Genomic DNA, 17,616 nt, shown 5'->3' with positions numbered 1-17,616 from the left:
GCTAATATTTATGTGTCTGCGAAGTGGAAATGGAGAGGGTAATTCGACAGGATTAGACTACTTGACAGGGAGTTTTACAGGCGTGGCGCAGACATTAGGTGAGAGCTGTCGGTGACTGTGCAGTAAACATGGCTAGAGTAATATAGGATGAGAGCGTTCACACACAATGTAATCCGAGAACGCCGTCTTAATGGGTAGTTGTACAGATGTGGTTACGACGTCGCAGCCTTGCGACGGTGTGTTTATTATAGGAGAAGGGTGTGGAGTAATCATATGGTTTGATTCTTAAATCGGAAGCTACTTCCGTGATACACGGTGCTGAGAAAACAATGTGGTATCCTCAATGTGGGTGAGTGAGTGGGTGAGTGAGTGAGTGAGTCTGTGAGTGAGTGAGTGGGTTGGTGGGTGAGTGAGTGAGTGAGTGAGTGAGCGGGCGGGCGGGCGAGCGAACGAGCGAGTGAGTGAGTGAGTGAGTGAGTGAGTGAGTGAGTTGGGTGTGGGGTGAGTGAGTGGCTGTGTGAGTGAGTGTGTGAGTGAGTGAGTGAGTGAGTGAGTGTGGGGTGAGTGAGTGGTTGTGTGAGTGAGTGAGTGAGTGAGTGAGTTTGGTGTGGGGTGAGTTAGTGGCTGTGTGTGTGAGTGAGTAGTTGGATGAGGAGGGCCTTGAATTAATTTCCCTTGCGGTACTGCGTGGCATTGGTTATAACAAATGTATCGTTGCGTCATTCATCTGTATATTATACAGACCAAAGCTGTCTAATGTATGGTCCACGCCGAAGGCCCTGCTTCGATTCCCTCATTGGTACAGTGTGTGAAGCCCAGCCTAATCGGTGTCCTCCGCCGTCATATTGCTCAAATATTGCTAAAATCGGCGCAAAACAATATTCACTCAAACACTCACTCTAATGCATGGTCAGTAGTAGATGTGACGTTATCTATGCATACGAATAAATGTACAAACGGGATCAGATAACACAAGACTTAATAAATGTTTCGTGAAATATAAGCCAGTCGAGAATGTGTCTTGAATAATGTGAAAAAAGAGGTTCTAACCACACAAAAAAAACAGTTCCAGAGTCTTCTGTATGTATGTTGCTAGGCTATGTCTGATAACAGGGTGATGTAGTTTGACCTTAACAAGAACTACGGCACTACTGTCTTGTACTCCCAGACTTGAGGCTCGCGCTGCTGGAGGAGCCTGCAAAAGTATTCGGGTTTCACATCCATCATCCTGGCGAGTTGTGAATGATGGGTCTGAGAAGCGAAGCGCGTTGTGGCTCTGCAATGGCTCACCTGCGCAAACCTACCCACTGTACTGATAACTATCTACACGATGAAGAAGCGAGGCGTTGGGTGCTTGAGTCACGATTCACACGTTTCGTAACACATATCACAGTTTTGTGTGACAATATGACATTTACGTTATGTGATCTGTGGTTAAAAGACAGGGTAATTAGTTTGGAAATATATGTGTCTCGCTACTTTAACACACACGCTACTAGCACCGAGGCTGAAACGGTTTCTATATACTAAGGAATAATGGCCTAAGTGTCCAAAGTTTTGCAGTCTAATGATATTTTAAGAGCAACGTTATCGGATAGACAAATAATACGAATAGTATATATACCAGTCTGTCTCACAGACCCTAGAGAATAAAGGGGACGATTTTGCTGGGGACGATCTATATCGCCTAAGCTCTTCCTGGAATTAAAGAATATTGGCTCCATGTAGATTTTTTAAATTTTTCTGACATATAGTTTTAAATATTTATTTCTGGGTATCTAGGTATATACCAGTACCTTGATGATTGAAACGGAAGAGGTTACAATAAACACCATGTTGAGACTAAAGTTAAAATGTTTGGCGCAAACTAGCTATATCTGGACCCACGAAACTACAACAGAACCGCTGTTACAATTTATTAAACCAGCCTATCAATACAGAGCCATCGTTAAGTTGATATCAATGTTCTCACCCATACCCCAGGTCACGTATTATAACCCAAATATAAAAAATAATAACATAGGGTCGACATGCGACGTGGTAAAATTGATGAAATATTTAAAGAATTCCTATACATTCCGGTATGGGCGCCAAGAAATACTTTTCCGGTGAATATCTTCAAATAATTTTACGATGTATGCTCGCTAACGTGGCCAGACGATGGAGCTTAAGTAAAATTAATGAACAAAATACTTCGCGTAGTCTTTCCTTTGTTCCCCAAAGCGGGCCAAACCCAGTTAAAAATCTTAAAACATGTTGCAACCATGTCAATATAGAAAGGGCCACAAGTTAAGGATACCCTTGCACATGGTGCAAAACGATCTTGTAACGCACGCACTGCGTAACGACTTAGAAAGAGCCTGATGACGTCTTGTCATTTACTGAACGTTACAACCATCCATCTTTCTGTCCCTCAACATTCATGCAACACTCATTAACGACTTGGAGTGTTGGACTGATACAAAATCTCGTACGCAACGAGACTCGAGGTATTGACGGCATTCACGTGTGCCCATATTCAATCTGTACATTGTGAAAGCCTGGGAAGCGCTGGAAGGTTCGTGTATTGTAAGCGCGGAGGGTTCAGACAGTGCCGTCCGACTTTTCGTAGCGGCTCGTTCCCAGGGCTTGTACTCAAATTCAGGTCTGATATGCTTATCCAGACACTCGCGACTTTTTGCTTTAAAACTACCATCCACTGCCAAGATTTGCCTTTGAAAAGAAGCTCTTTATAGCATACAGACAAACACGGCCGCAGAAAATCGGGACGGCTTATTCCTATTTCGTCTCAAACGTTTTTAGTCTTAACTCCCTCCTGATGTTTGACTGTAATCAAATGGAGTCGTTTTTAAGACGCTGCTTGAACCCTCATCTGCGAATGTGTCGCGATATTAACCTCTTTTCGGTGGCGTAATAAGGTTAGATTCAATATGCATCTACACAATACAGTATTTACTTTAAGGTTTAGATCCTGTCTAAACAGTAATGAATTCGAATAACGAAAGTCGTTTATCACATCATGATAGGACGCACACACATCCGGGTTAGAATAGGTCTTCAGCAACCCATGCTTGTCATTAGAGGCGACTAACGGGATCGGGTTATCAGGCTCGCTGACTTGGCGTATGCATGTCATTGTAGCCGAATTGTGTAGGTCGATGCTCGGGATATATCAATCATTGGATTGTCTGGCCCAGACTCATTTTTTTAAAAACGTATAGCTAACATGTTGCTGAGTGTGGCGTTAAACGACAAACAAACATCCTGATAGTGTCCTTATTGTTTCAGGATTAGATACATCAGATAATTATACATATACACTCTTGAATTCAGGTTTAAATCTGGCGTAACAATCATGAATTACTTACTTTTCTATTTTATTTATGATAGGAACAGATATCAGTATATTTAATTATACACTTACCAATGTCTCATATTATGAAAACAAGTTTTTTGCATAGTGGAACGATAAAATAATATCCCTTTCAAAAGTGGAGTAGTATATATACGCCAATACAAGGACTGGATACTTGCCTTTATCACTGGTTCATAAACATGATTAACCACTGGTGTGTCATCATTCGAGAACTGGAGATACATGTAGCTATAAGATTTTGACGACGGCTGCAACGCCATTGGCATTAAGCTATGTGCGAATAACTGATTAGCTGTTTGATTTATTCTTCTTCAAAGATTCTTAATGGCTTTATAACCAGAGTACATAACGGTTCATTCTCATAACTTTGGAAGTTAAATCTTTACATCCCGTTTATCACTCATGTCGCTTATTTTACGTGGAGCATGGGGGCGGTGGGGTAGCCCAGTGGTTAAAGCGTTCGCTCGTCACGGCGAAAACCCGGGTTCGATTCCCGACATAGGTAGAGTGTGTGCAGCCCATTTCTGGTGTCCCCCGCCGTGATATTGCTGGAAAATTGCTAAAAGCGGCGTAAAACCATACTCACTTACATGGAGCATGAATTCAGTGATTACCGTCACGAAACTATAAGTTGAAGGTCAATGCATAACCACCGTATTCCTCCAAACAAGTACACGGTGATGGGAAGCTATAACCGGACACGTGCAATAGTGACAGAACACAGACTACGAATCTGGTCCCGTTCCACAACGCGATCTTAGCGCTAAGACTGTCGTAAGTCTATGTTAAAGTATGGGAGTTACGATCATCTTACCGCTACGATCGCTTTGTGGAACTGTCCCGTTGTCAGTCTCTGTTATAGTCCTGTGGTCCGTGCTATATACGATATACTGTATACCGGTTGGTCCTGTAAATGTTTCTTGGTTTGTCAGCACCATCCCCATGCTCCGGGGTTTCACTAGCCTTGCTCCAAGGCTGTACTGAACGTGTACATGTACATGTGTAGTAATTATATTCTCCTAATAGACAAGTCTAGATATGTGGACGGTCTGAGGACTTCAGTCTCAGGGACAACCTGTTCTTATTACATGTATTTACATAATCTAGATTATCATAATAACGATTTAAACTAATAATTATTGCCTGAGAGACTTGAGCAAGCTTATGGTTTCACCAAAGAGGTAAACGTTTGAGACCTGCATCAAGTTGGGCTTTCCTCCCACATTAAGCAGACACGTCGTGATATAACCGAAATACTGCTAAAAGCGGCGTTAAACCCAACTCACTCATTCACTATACCTGTTTGCAGCAATCTGCAGACCACACGGACGCCAATCTTCGGTTGAATCAAGATATTTCATGAAGAAATCCGATCACATGTGACAATAAGAGTTAATGAAAACTTGATGTTCACATTTTTGTCAGCACACGCGATCCTGTATTTCCGATGACCACCTCAATGAGCTTTTTTCTACCGTGGGGTGTTGACCGATGGTATTTATTTATTTGTGTTGCCTGTACATGTAAAATACACTATGATTTAGCGCAAGTCATTCTGCAGCAGCAGTGTAATCTTATCGCTGTGAGTTCCCCGAGTGCGAGCTTGCACAGGGCGTAAATGGGAGGCATGATAAAATTGTCCCGACGTTACGCAGACTTTATGTCAAAAACAATCGCCCTCCACACCCCTTTTCATCAACGGTGGGGTTTTTGCGTCATTTATAACATTTCGGCGCGCATGCGATTGCTGTAAAAGTCGCACTTATCTGAATGCACAGTTCGTCAACTGATTACGCGACCCCTAACTGAGACCAAATCATGCACATTGTATTTAGGCAAACATTAGGACCACTGCAAACACAGAATACCTCGAGAAGATGCATACAGAAACTTTCCTATGCGTGGGTGAAGTAAGTGTAGGACACGGTGCGTGTGGGGAGATGTGTGTGGTTAAACAGCTACTATGCGCTACGGTCTGGCGCCCAGGTCTGAATCTAGACGCTGAAGTCAGTGCCAAGTACGAACCTGAGACATTGAGTGAGTGAGTGTGGTTTTTACGCCGTTTTTACCAATATTCCAGTAATACCACGGCGGGGGACACCAGAAATGGGCTTCACACATTGTACCCGTGTGTGAAATCCCGGGCCTTCGGCTTGACGAGCGAACGCTTTATACTATATACACTCTATACACACAGAGAGACTGTATTGACTCCCTGCTTTAAATACTAGGATACACCACCACCAGGTTTATACAGAAGGCTAAGGGTAGTGCCCACTTTGAAAATAACAACATATCACATATCTATTTCGTGTAAGACAACCGGATTGAAGTTTACTTCATGAATAAAACTTTGCACACATTTTTCAGAACTATATTTGTTATACAGTAATTCATTAATATTCGTGCAATAAACTCCGCTTTTACTTCGAGACTGATGATTCGATGTACAATAGGTTTGGGCACAGGAAAGAGTTTTTTTCTATCAATAACATGATGTTTGTTAACGCCGCACTCAGCAATATTCCAGCAATTTAACGGCGGTCTGTAAATAATCGAGTCTGGACCTGACAATCCTGTGATTGATATCATGAGCATCGATCCACGCAATTGGGATACGATGACATGCACAAACCAAGTCAGCGAGTCTGACCACCCAATCCTTTTAGTCGCCTCTGCCAATATATTGCCAGTGCAATATATTCATAAGCCTCTATGCTATATTCACAGAACTGTTTGCTTTTATCTACATTTGTTATTCCCACAAGACGCCAGCTAATAACTCCTCCTAATGCTAATTGACTGGCTGTTACACATATCAGACATAGAGGGTATCTACAGGTGTTATATCACATTCCTGGGGCATGACGAACGGAGCTATACCGGGTAGGAATGACCTAAAGATGGGAGAATGAGAAACAATATGTCGTATCTGGCCGATAACGAACCAGGAACGTTAAGACTCTATGGGCGAAGTACAACCAATAGCTTGGTCTAAAGCGAGAACAAACCAGCCAGATAATGAATAGAAAAACAAACAAAACCGGTTACAGGATTAGAATGGGGGTGACTGAACGCTATATTCATAGGACGGTATGCTACATTCACATGACTGTACAAGAAATAGAATGGGACATTCAATTGATTATAGTATTGACATTATCAGTGTACAGACTTTGCCCTATCGCCATGACGTCATAATCGCTAAACAATAGTTGTAAATGGTTACTAGATTTGTTCTCATGTGCATGATTTTTGCGAACAAAAAAAGCAACACTTTACCACCACTAGCGATATGACAAAAAACACGTTTCTGTCTTTTTTAGGGCTAAGATTGACATTGGTTTTCAATCGCGAATACGGCATTTTGTGAACTGACAAATCGCGTTCAGTAATGGTGTAATTGTTAAAAACATACCACCATTCAGAGCAGTCATAGCATCGTTGTACGTATATTTAAAAAAATACCCGTTACCTATTAAATTTCTATTATTTTGATGTTTAGTAACTCACACCCATCGACCGGATCTTCGTGTGGGTTTTACCATTTTTCACCGACTTCTAAGAAGATAGCAGGGGTCTGTCTCAACAGAAAAACGACGGTCCCTTCTATCACATTTATAGCCATAAAGAAGCCCGACAACGTGTATCTTTATATATTAACGCACGTTACCGTACTTCACATAAGGTCAAACGCTCCCCCCGTGTTCCAACGGATATATGGCACAAGATAAACTCCGAACGCGACCACATTTAAAAAAAGCCAAAGGTATGTGAAAAAAAACAAAGTTCACTCACCTTTTTAACAAGTCACTTGCAACTTGGAACTCTGTTGCAAGTCCGTGGAATAATTCAAGCAATGTTTCGGGAGCGCGTATTACCACAAAGGATGCACGAGCGCGTTATCGCTCCCGTCTAGACTGAGCTTTAAAATCTCGGAATGCTCGTCTGTATCCCTTCACGTGACAAGTCGGAGTCAATGTTCCCCAGTATCCTGCATGTGTTCATCCTCCAGCTACTTAAGCAATTATTGCTGCACAGACAGAGCCCCTGGATTTATCGGTTTATGTTCTTTGTATCAAGAGATTATCCCTCATCAAATTTCGGCTTTCACAAAAGCGTGCAATTTTGCTTATTCAGCAAAAGGCGGCATTTTTTTCAAGTGTTTTATTAGGGCTTTAGCCTTACGGGTGAAGTTGAATCCGAGCTCGGCGGTATATTTGAAGGTAAATACTCCAATTAAGATTCTTAAGTATGTATGTACAGCTGCTTTAGCCTGTTCTGTATAAGTTAATGAACTAGTAGATATAACGGTTAATAACCGACCGGGCAGATCGCTGTAACAACAGTTTTCGCGCGTGCGTTAGTCACTTATCTAAACAAGCAATAACCGTTATAATAACATGTAACCCATGCGCGATAATTGCCACCACCTAAAGTCAGAATGTTCACGCTTGCTTATAACCAGCAGTAATGTACCACAGAGAACAAGGTTGTGTTATATTAACGACGTTTTTATTCTCCCTACACATTATTAGCTTTAGGTCACAGCAAACTGATTATATGTTCGTTGGATTTCGGGAGGTCAAAACATTGAACCTGGCTGTCATATCTGTGATAAAAAAAACGAAGCTTCAAGAGGTTTTCTAGTCTATCTTTTTCTGTTTTCCTTTCACCGAGAAGGTATTTTGTGATAATTTGTGATAAAAATGCGAAATATCCATCACAAAAAATAGCGATGACCACGAAGGGGATTCAATTTGGAGTAACCTAATTAACATTACGAATTAATTTAGTTTAATTTAAACTTAGATATGTTTATGATTATATACATGGTTATATAATAAATAATATCAAAATATATTCCTATAAGACTGATCGAGATACATTCATGCATGTCAAACCTGTAGGCTACAGGACGCGGGATAAATAAAAGATGTTGATAAGATATGATTCAATTACCTCTACACATGATCGAATTAACACCTCTACACATGAAAAGCACACAAGAGAAACGTGCAAAAGAAAATGGCATAATCTAAAACCTTCACATATAAACATTGCTACAGACAAAAACAACACACTGTATGGGCCAACGCACAACTAATGCCCTGTCTGTTAACTTGGCTTATAAGAACAGAACAGAAGTTTATGCAAGGAAAAGACGTGGGCTCATTGAACCCTCGTGTACATTATTATATTCATATTCATCAGAGCAAAGAGGCTGGACTGTAACAGGGAACTGTGAAGTTTATGCGTTGACATTTTATGAATCTCGACAAATAAAGTAAACTTCTTTGAGAGGTATCTAGATTCGGAGTACAAGGTAAGGATAAGATACACGGATGAACAAAGTAAAGTATAATAAAGTAAAGTTCTTTTACATTTAGACTGTAACAGCTAGACAAGTTATATTCTGACTGATATTCCCAATACAACCAATAAGCATAATTTACTGTTATGATAATGCTGTGGACAAATACACACAAACTGATGCTCATCGTCATTTACAGATACGCCGTTTGCTTTACAAACTCCACAAAACCTAAGATTTCTATCAATATTTAAATACCTACCAGTTTCAATTTTGTGTTTGTGGCAGGATACTATAAGAAATTGTGTAGTCTAATATGTTACAGCAGATATAACACGACAGTAGTACGCATAGCTCTTTTGGCACGAACACCAGGTGTCATAAGGGATTTTTAGTGATTCAGTCATACACGTTGCACCGCTATTTGCCATCTACGTCCAGTGACATCTTTTTCGATTGGTTCTTATCTGGCGTTGACATTTAATATTTGAAGTAGTTATAATTTGATCTCACCGTTACACCAGATTCAGATTAAGACATTCTCTACATAAACCACACAGTAGAAACAGAGCATTCAATCAAGATGACATGAATCATTACGTCATTGATAATTGTACAATGTACAATTTAATAATATGGAAACAACTTCATTAACCGATTTGAAAGCTCTGTGACAAGTGAATTCCTCTCAAGTGTACACATAACACGTGACCCGTGAAGATCCGGGGTAGAATAGGTCTTCAGCAGCCCATACTTGCCGTAAAAGGCGACGTTGCTTGTCGTACGAGGCGACTAATGGGATCGGGTGGTCAGACTCGCTGACTTGGTTAATGCATGTCATCGATCCCAATTGCCTGGATCGATGCTCATGATAGCAATCACTGGATTGTCTGGTCCAGACTCGATTATTTACAATCTTCTGTCATATAGCTGGAATATTGCTGAGTGTGGCGTTAAACAATAAACCAACCAACATACATAACACGTAGTTTGGCGTTGACAGCGTGAGTCAAGCCGCAGAGTTTAGGTATGCTAATTATCATTTTCCAAATACATGACTATGTTCATAACGGATCCCCCAATTAAGTGTTAATTTGTTACGTATCTTAAAACAACATAGACCATGTATGAATGTACCCCTAATTCTTCGACACTTACCTGGGTGGAGTCTACTAACGCCTACAGTGACAAGTACAGTGCTTACTAAACAAATGCATGCATGAGTGGTTTTGTCAATTACAACTCTCAGCCTTGAATGTAGCATTGTCCTGCTCGGTATGGTGGACAAATGCCTGCGTAATATTATCACACTGATATTTTTTATTCATCGGATGGTTGTGGAGACCGGACGGGTACACGAGACAACCATCCTGTACACATGCCCATGAGACACGAGTCTGTACCTGTAGCCATCTAACAGTACTTGTCTAACAGTACTTGCTGACCACCTTTCTGCGACGTAAAGTATTCGACTTACTCAGGATTCGTCACGGGTTTTTAACCTAGAAATCCAGTGTCTCCACTTTAAGTAAACTAAATAAAACACGAAAAAAGTGAGCAGGGTTCACTAATACCCCGTACCTCGACTCCAACATATTTGTAAGTTACAAACCTGAAAAATATCATATATTTTCAGAAAATATAAAATCAAAATCAAACTTTGCACTGCACCTCTGCACCTCTACTGTTAGTTTGGAAACTGTTCCCCAAATTAGAAAATAATCAATGAAGTCGTTTTCAAGTTATAGGTCGCACAAATGTTAAAGTAAAAAAATTCAAAATAAAAAAAATGAATAAAGCTGTATTTTTTTCAGAAAATCCAAATATTGAAATCAAACTTCGCATTGCACCTCTGCTATTGGTATAGAAAGTGATTGCCAAGTTTGAAAATAATCTACGCAATAGTTTTCAAGTTATAGGTCACACATAAAGTTTCCCCGGATGGACGGACGGAACTCCTAGGTATAACTATATAAAATGCTTACATTTCCTTCTCAAATCAGGTCCGGAAGTTTCATGGAAACACTGGCGATACAACGCTTGAAGCATATCTGTTTTACCAGTCGTGTAGTCATTAGTGAACTCCAAACCCGTGAAGATCCTGGTTAGAATAGTTATATCAGCACCCCATGTTTGTCGTAAGAGGCGACTAACGGGATCGGTTGGTCAGGCTCGCTGACTTGGTAATTTTCAGTAATCTGTTTAATGGTAGAAAAGCCAGTCTTTTAAGAAGTGTTTTCCGTTCAATTATTATGAAAACCTACAAGTCCTCTGTTAAAACTTAAACTCTGTTAAACTCTAACCTAGGAATGGTACGTGGCGTCATGTTCTATTAATCTATTGAACCATGTTGTACTTCATATGCCGCTATACCCGTCCTGAAGACCGTTCGGTTCTGTTGATTCATGTCATCGTATCCCAGTTGCGTGGATTGATGCTTATGATATCAAACACTAAAACATCTGGTCCAGACTCAGACTACTAGGGGCGGTGGGGTAGCCTAGTGGTTAAAGCGTTCGCTCGTCACGCCAAAGACCAGGATTCGATTCCCCACATGGGTACAATGTGTGCAGCCCATTTCTGGTGTCCCCCGCCGTGATATTGCTGGAATATTGCTAAAAGCGGCGTAAGACAACATTCACTCACTCACTACAAAAGAAGGGTGTAAATGACCATGCCTATAGAATAATGGAGTACTCCAGTCGTCATCTGTACTCAGTCTATATATACATGAACAAGGTATCATGAGAGATACTATTATTTTCGATGTTTTATTTGTCCTTATATTTTCATGACAATAACTGATAATAAAGACCAAGAAACGTGTTGGGGTATTCACAATAGCAACAGCAAACAAGTGGAAAATGCAACAAAAGCTGTGTTTGCATTATCAAAGAAAGCACGAACTATTAACTTGCCTCTTGATTGAATGTTTTCAGCATTTGACAAAAAGATTGCCGCGATTTTATTGTATGTTTCGGAAATTTGGGGATTTGAAAATACAAACCTTATTGAAGGAGTACATTTAAAATTTGGTAACATAGCAACTGATCGTCCACACTCTACACCAAGTTTCATGGTCTGCGGTGAATTTGGAGGAGAACAACTGAATACTAAAATATAAAAACGCCTTATAATGAAATATATCTTGAAATTCTCTGCTTGTTTCATTAACTAATGGACGATAACCTGGAACCAATCCAATGATAAATATGAAATGTCAAGAATACACTTGTGATAAATGTGAAATGTCTTTTATCTATTGATTCCTTTCGAGCTAAAGGTTCTCTGTCACAAATTATATCTAATGCAACTCCTCATTGCAGCTATAACGGTTTTATTTGTTACCATTTTCTAATGTTTTTGAGATGCATTTTTAACCTTATAACAATATCATATTTTGGCATAAAACTGCAACAAATTAAAAAATCCCCAAATTAACAAATATATAGTATATATCAGTTTAGCACTCTTAATAGACCCCGTTTGTTGATACACTTCAATTAGTGAAAGACAAACACTAAATGATTGTTGACTTACTGAATGGTTTGATAACCCGTTTATATGCTCTGCACAATGTCTCGTTTCAAAGGTGAAATAAATATTAAAAATTCAATATCTGCAATACTGACGCAGCTTAAATGGAAATTTTAAATGGTTTCTAGTATAAAGAAACTTTATCTTTTAAAAAAAGTCTCTTTTTTAACCCTATTAATATATTTAGAACTAATAACTATAACTTGCCCGATATCTCCTTTACTTGCTGAATGACATTGAATGACATTGAATGACACACGTCTTGGGATTCTAGCAATTGCTCGGAAAATACAGTCGGGCATCATTTACGTAGGAAATTATCCCACTAGGCCCCTGGTGGGATGAGGTGAGGTTAGGTGAGGTAAAATGGGGTTTAAAGTCGCGTTCAAGATTATTGCACTTATATAGCGACGTGCATGCACGTGTATGTGGGTGCTTGTACTAGTCCGGACTAGCCCACTGAGATACCATGCCGCAATTTCAACATGAATACCCTACTCAGACACAGTATACTGACTCCGAGCCGACCAGTCCTTGTTTGAGCCCCTTAATGCCGAGCGCCAGACAGGGTAACAACGAGTACCATCTTTTAACGTCTTTTGGTATGACGCGGAAGGGGCGTCCGCTCTCCGGTCGGAAGCGCTACCACCAGACCACGGATTCGGTCTAATGATATAAGATGGTAATTGGTGCCGGTAGGCCTCTGACTGGCTGTGCCTTTCCCAAGGTTCGCCACAGCTGTTACTCGTTAAGTAATGATTTGGTTGGTTGGTTTGTTGTTTTACACCACACATATATATGACGGAGGTCTGTAAATAATCGAGTCTGGACCTGACAATCCAGTGATTGACATCATGAGCATCGATCCACGCAATTGGGACCGATGACATTCTTCAACCAAGTCAGTGAACCTGACCACCCGATCCCGTATAGTATAGCATACCGTATTTCCTCTAATAGACGCCGGCCTCTAATAGAAACCGGGTCAATTGTTCAGTGCAAAAAATAGAAGCCGGGCCTCTAATAGACGCCGGGTCGATCAATTGATACAATTAATGATCCCTTTTGGGGACCTAAATTACATAATGAGGACTCCCTTTCTCTTCCGGTAACTCCACGTGTGTCGGAAAACGGTCCATTTCGAGACGATTCGGGACATTCGTAGTCATAGTGAAATGGGGGTATTAATAGAAGCCGGGAGGGACTCCAATAGACGCCGGGCCTCTAATTGACGCCGGGTCAAAGGCTTGTCCGAAATAGATAGAAGCCCGGGCGTCTAATAGAGGAAATACGGTAGTCACCTTTTACGGCTTGCATGGATTGCTGAAGACCTATTCTACCCCGGATCTTCACGGGTACGTTAAGTAGTGAAAACAAGGAAGACGTTCAGAACAATCAATGATTAGTTGACGGGATGTAGCTGCATAGCGTGTAGGCAGAAAATGGCGTGTTTGGATTTGGAGCTGTGTTTAGAATACACCACTTGCCACTTCCCTTTCTAAAACATGGCAAACACAATTTTCCTAAACCCAGCCATTTTCGTATTCATTAATGGGAATGTTATCAGTTATATTCTAAAATTATAATTTCATATCAGATGAGCTCGTTTTAATTGCCCTTTGATATGACTGTAAAACACCTTGTTTGATTTTATTGTTTATTGAAGCTTGTTTGTTTGTATAAGCTGTTCTACCATAATTTGGCATGCCGAGATCTTTTCAGTTTGAGGATTCCAGTTTCTCTATTATCTATTAAAAGAAAATTTGACACAAACAAATCTTAAATATTTTAATTCCAGAAACTAAAGGTTAACGTACCCAGCTAAATCCGCCTCACGGGTTGTTCCAATACATCAATGGATAAAATATTCTCCTGCAAATAAGTGTAGACGTTTTGGAAACACGTTGAGAATGAGCGCCACGTACAGGTATTTCGACGGATAAATTTGCAGCATAAATTTCAAGACGTATCATTAAAACTACTATTGACAAGTCATTATCACCAATATGATCACAGGGGCGGTCGGGTAGCCTAGTGGTTAAAGCGTTCGCTCGTCACGCCGAAGACCCGGGTTCGATTCCCGACATGGGTACAATGTGTGAAGCCCATTTCTGGTGTCCCCCGCCGTGATATTGCTGGAATATTGCTAAAAGCGGCATTAAACCATACTCAATCACCCACTCAAGATGATCACACAAAATTAAAAAGATCACATGTGTGTATGTCCTATATGTTTTCCCAGTCCGGCGTCTGTCACGTACTACATCAGCCAACGGAAATACCTACCAGTCATGTCATACGATCGTTGTAGTATTCATTTGTTTAAACATCCACATTTGTGTAAAGAGCGACGTGTTACATCCCATCTGAAAGGTGACCGGGCCTCCATTTGTGACCTTGTCAAAACTGAAGCAAATATAAACACTCGCATCTGTGGCGGGCGGAAGGGCGGACGCGGAAGTCACTCTGCCGTGATCAGCTTCCAGAGATGTCACTCACTTGATATTTGGATTTATACAAAGAAATACACTCTTTGTGTATTTGAACAATACACCATTTATGATAGCTTTTGTACCGTGAATGTGCTGTGGCTAGAATAAACACATTCTGTCACGATAATATTTTTGTTGTACTTATTTCGACATTGAAACCTCTCATGTGTACACGTTACACCTTCCAAATTGAAAATACGACACGAAATGAGCAAAGAATGTATGTATATCACTAAATAATATCAACGATTCCTCGAATTTATATCTGAAATTAAGACTAAACATTGAATATAAAACATCAAGGCCAGAGAATAACCAGTGTTGATTATATCCACCGAAACACGTTCCATTGGGCGCAAAAAGCTAAATAGCGGTGTAAAATATATGAATGGATCACTGAAAATCCGTGATGATACCAGATGGGTAAGCATGCCCCGGCCTACCGGTAGCACTCGCCACTCACACAATTTGCCTGAAAACTAGACTAACACTTAGTCAATGAACATGTCTTTGGAAAGAACCTTTCCTCTTCTGCTGTTGTATGTGGAATCAAGCAAACTAGACTTGGTTAGATTGATCTAGACTTGCCTAGGCTTTTAGTAAAACAAAATACCTATAAAATATAAATTCCACAGTCATGGTGCAGGACTACATGAAAACTTAAGTGTTTGTTTGTTGCCTGCCTGAGTAATTCTGTTGAATAATATACATTCAGACATGTGAGTGCAAAAATTGATGAATAAAAGTGAGGGATTATTAACTTACTGATGCGTGATATCTACAGAATAGATAAACGCGATAGGTAAAATATGATCAAGTGAATTAGTGAATGAACGCGTGTGTATGGTGTACGCCACTTTTAGCAATATTCCAGCACTATTACGACAGGGAACAATAGAGATGGGTTTCAGACATTCGAACCCGGGACTTCGGCGTAACGAGTGGACCCTTAACACCACCAGGTTACACCGCTGACCCACTCTCGTGTTACATGTAACAACAACGGAGACTAAGTTGTTACCGAGTCGTGGGTCTTAATAATAATAAAAGAGACAAAATCATTTCCTTAATCATAATCTGCTAAAAGTGAGTCAGCTGTACGATTCCTCCCATATCATCAGCATGTGTTTTTGAATCACTATCAGTTAGTAATGATGCAAGGTGCTCACGAAAAGGTGAGCGTATCCTGCCTGCCCAACCAATCTCACTGTATATGTAACTCTAGCTATATACTAATAACCATATCAAACCCACTTGTCGATCTCTTCTTTGATAAACCTACTGGTGCAACGGGGGACTGAAGTGTTCTGATCTAACTTTGAAGTACTGCGTTGATGGAATTGATTGCTAAATATTTTTCAACCCTTATCACCGAGGTCTACACACTTCCGCCAACGATGCTGGAGTGTCTGGATCCCACAAGTGGTGTAAAACGTCCTCCACAGCAGAGTGAGTGAGTGAGTATGGTTTTACGCCGCTTTTAGCAATATTCCAGCAATATCATGGCGGGGGACACCAGAAATGGGCTTCACACATTGTACCCATGTCGGAAATCGAACCCGGGTCTTCGGCGTGACGAGCGAACGCTTTAACCACTAGGCTACCCGACCGCCTCTTCTCGACAGCAGAAGGTACACATACATTGATAGGTTGGGACTTGCTCATAAGAAGTCTTGATACGTTCTTGTCAAACAGGGGCACGGGTGGCCCAGTCGTCTGAGGCACCGCACAGAGTTGCGTCCCTTGGGCACGTCAGAAACACATGCGTGTGGGTTCGAATCCCGGTTCGCCCCGATTATATTTCTAGGTTTGTCAGGACAATACCCAACTCGTTTCACCAAATTTGTATACGTCTGAGACCTGCATCACTTCGGGCTTCCCTCCCACATTAAGTTGACACGCCGTGATATAACTGGAATACTGTTCAAAGCGGCGTTAAACCCAACTCACTCAGTCACGTCAAGCCACGTGATCAAGACTCAATGATGATGTTTATCGCTGAGAAAATGGACATTTTTTTAAAAAGCGCACTTTGCAATTTTTGTCATTACGGTAAGTAATATTCCTTATCGACTTAATGGCGTGTTTTCAGCAGTATTAGCACACATGCAGCTATCTTCGTTAATTAATTATCGCGATGTTTCGTGGTTCTATTTCATGTGGTGAGGACTAAACGAGCGTGTAACGATAAAGATACCTTATCTCCGTGTGCTGTTTATTCTAGAAGAGCAATAGCTAAGAACAACACTGTCAGTACGATAACAATTATGTCATTTGTCATATAAATTTATATCTAAATGACTTTTACGTTCGCGGGGCATAACCTCATGATGCACATGTAGTCGTACAATCGACCCTCCTTTCGGCAGAGACTTCTTCTGAATGTGAAAAGGTTTTGCCGCTATATTTACTAAAATCAACTTTTTCTTTGCTAATCTCTCATTAACCTGTAACATGTTTTGAAATATATTAAATGGTCGTTTGTCTTCAGATAAGTAAACAGTTTATGTGTCCAGGGTACAAAGTTTTATGACAAATCTCCTTTAATGTGAAAAGGATCTTCTGGAAATAACGAATACAAAAGTCATTATACCACAATACACGGGATCGGGTGGTCAGACTCGCTGACTTGGTTGATACATGTCATTGTATCCCAGATGAGGAGATTGGTGGTCATGCTGTCAATCACTAGATTGTCTGGTTCATACTCATATTTACAGACCGCCGTCTTAAAGATTGCATTTTGCTACGCGCGGCGTTAAAACAAACAACAAACAAACAAGCAAATAAAAGTTATACCGAGTTATAATGAGAATAACAATCATGATCAGCTGAGGGACAAAGCCGTTCTGAGTACAGCCAAACCCTCACCTTGACATACGGGACCCTAACAACTG

At 40.6% G+C, this 17,616-nt stretch overlaps 1 protein-coding gene across 2 annotated transcripts in view; it reads right to left on the bottom strand.

Moving 5' to 3' along the window:
- Window positions 1–17,616, bottom strand: part of LOC124113676 (secreted frizzled-related protein 1-like) — a 68,293-nt gene that overhangs the window by 29,518 nt on the left and 21,159 nt on the right. The window contains exon 1 of one of the 2 annotated variants that reach the window (XM_046474142.2): window positions 7,175–7,315. The exons of the other annotated variant lie outside the window; for it this stretch is intronic. The gene's annotated coding sequence lies outside the window, so the exon portion shown is untranslated. Of the gene's footprint in view, window positions 1–7,174; window positions 7,316–17,616 lie in introns of those variants that run through there. 2 annotated transcript variants of the gene reach the window in all.

The sequence above is a fragment of the Haliotis rufescens genome, unplaced genomic scaffold (genome assembly GCF_023055435.1).
Source record: "Haliotis rufescens isolate VD_foot unplaced genomic scaffold, xgHalRufe1.0.p SCAF_6, whole genome shotgun sequence".
Taxonomy (NCBI): domain Eukaryota; kingdom Metazoa; phylum Mollusca; class Gastropoda; order Lepetellida; family Haliotidae; genus Haliotis; species Haliotis rufescens.
This window is presented reverse-complemented; position numbering and strand designations above follow the sequence as displayed.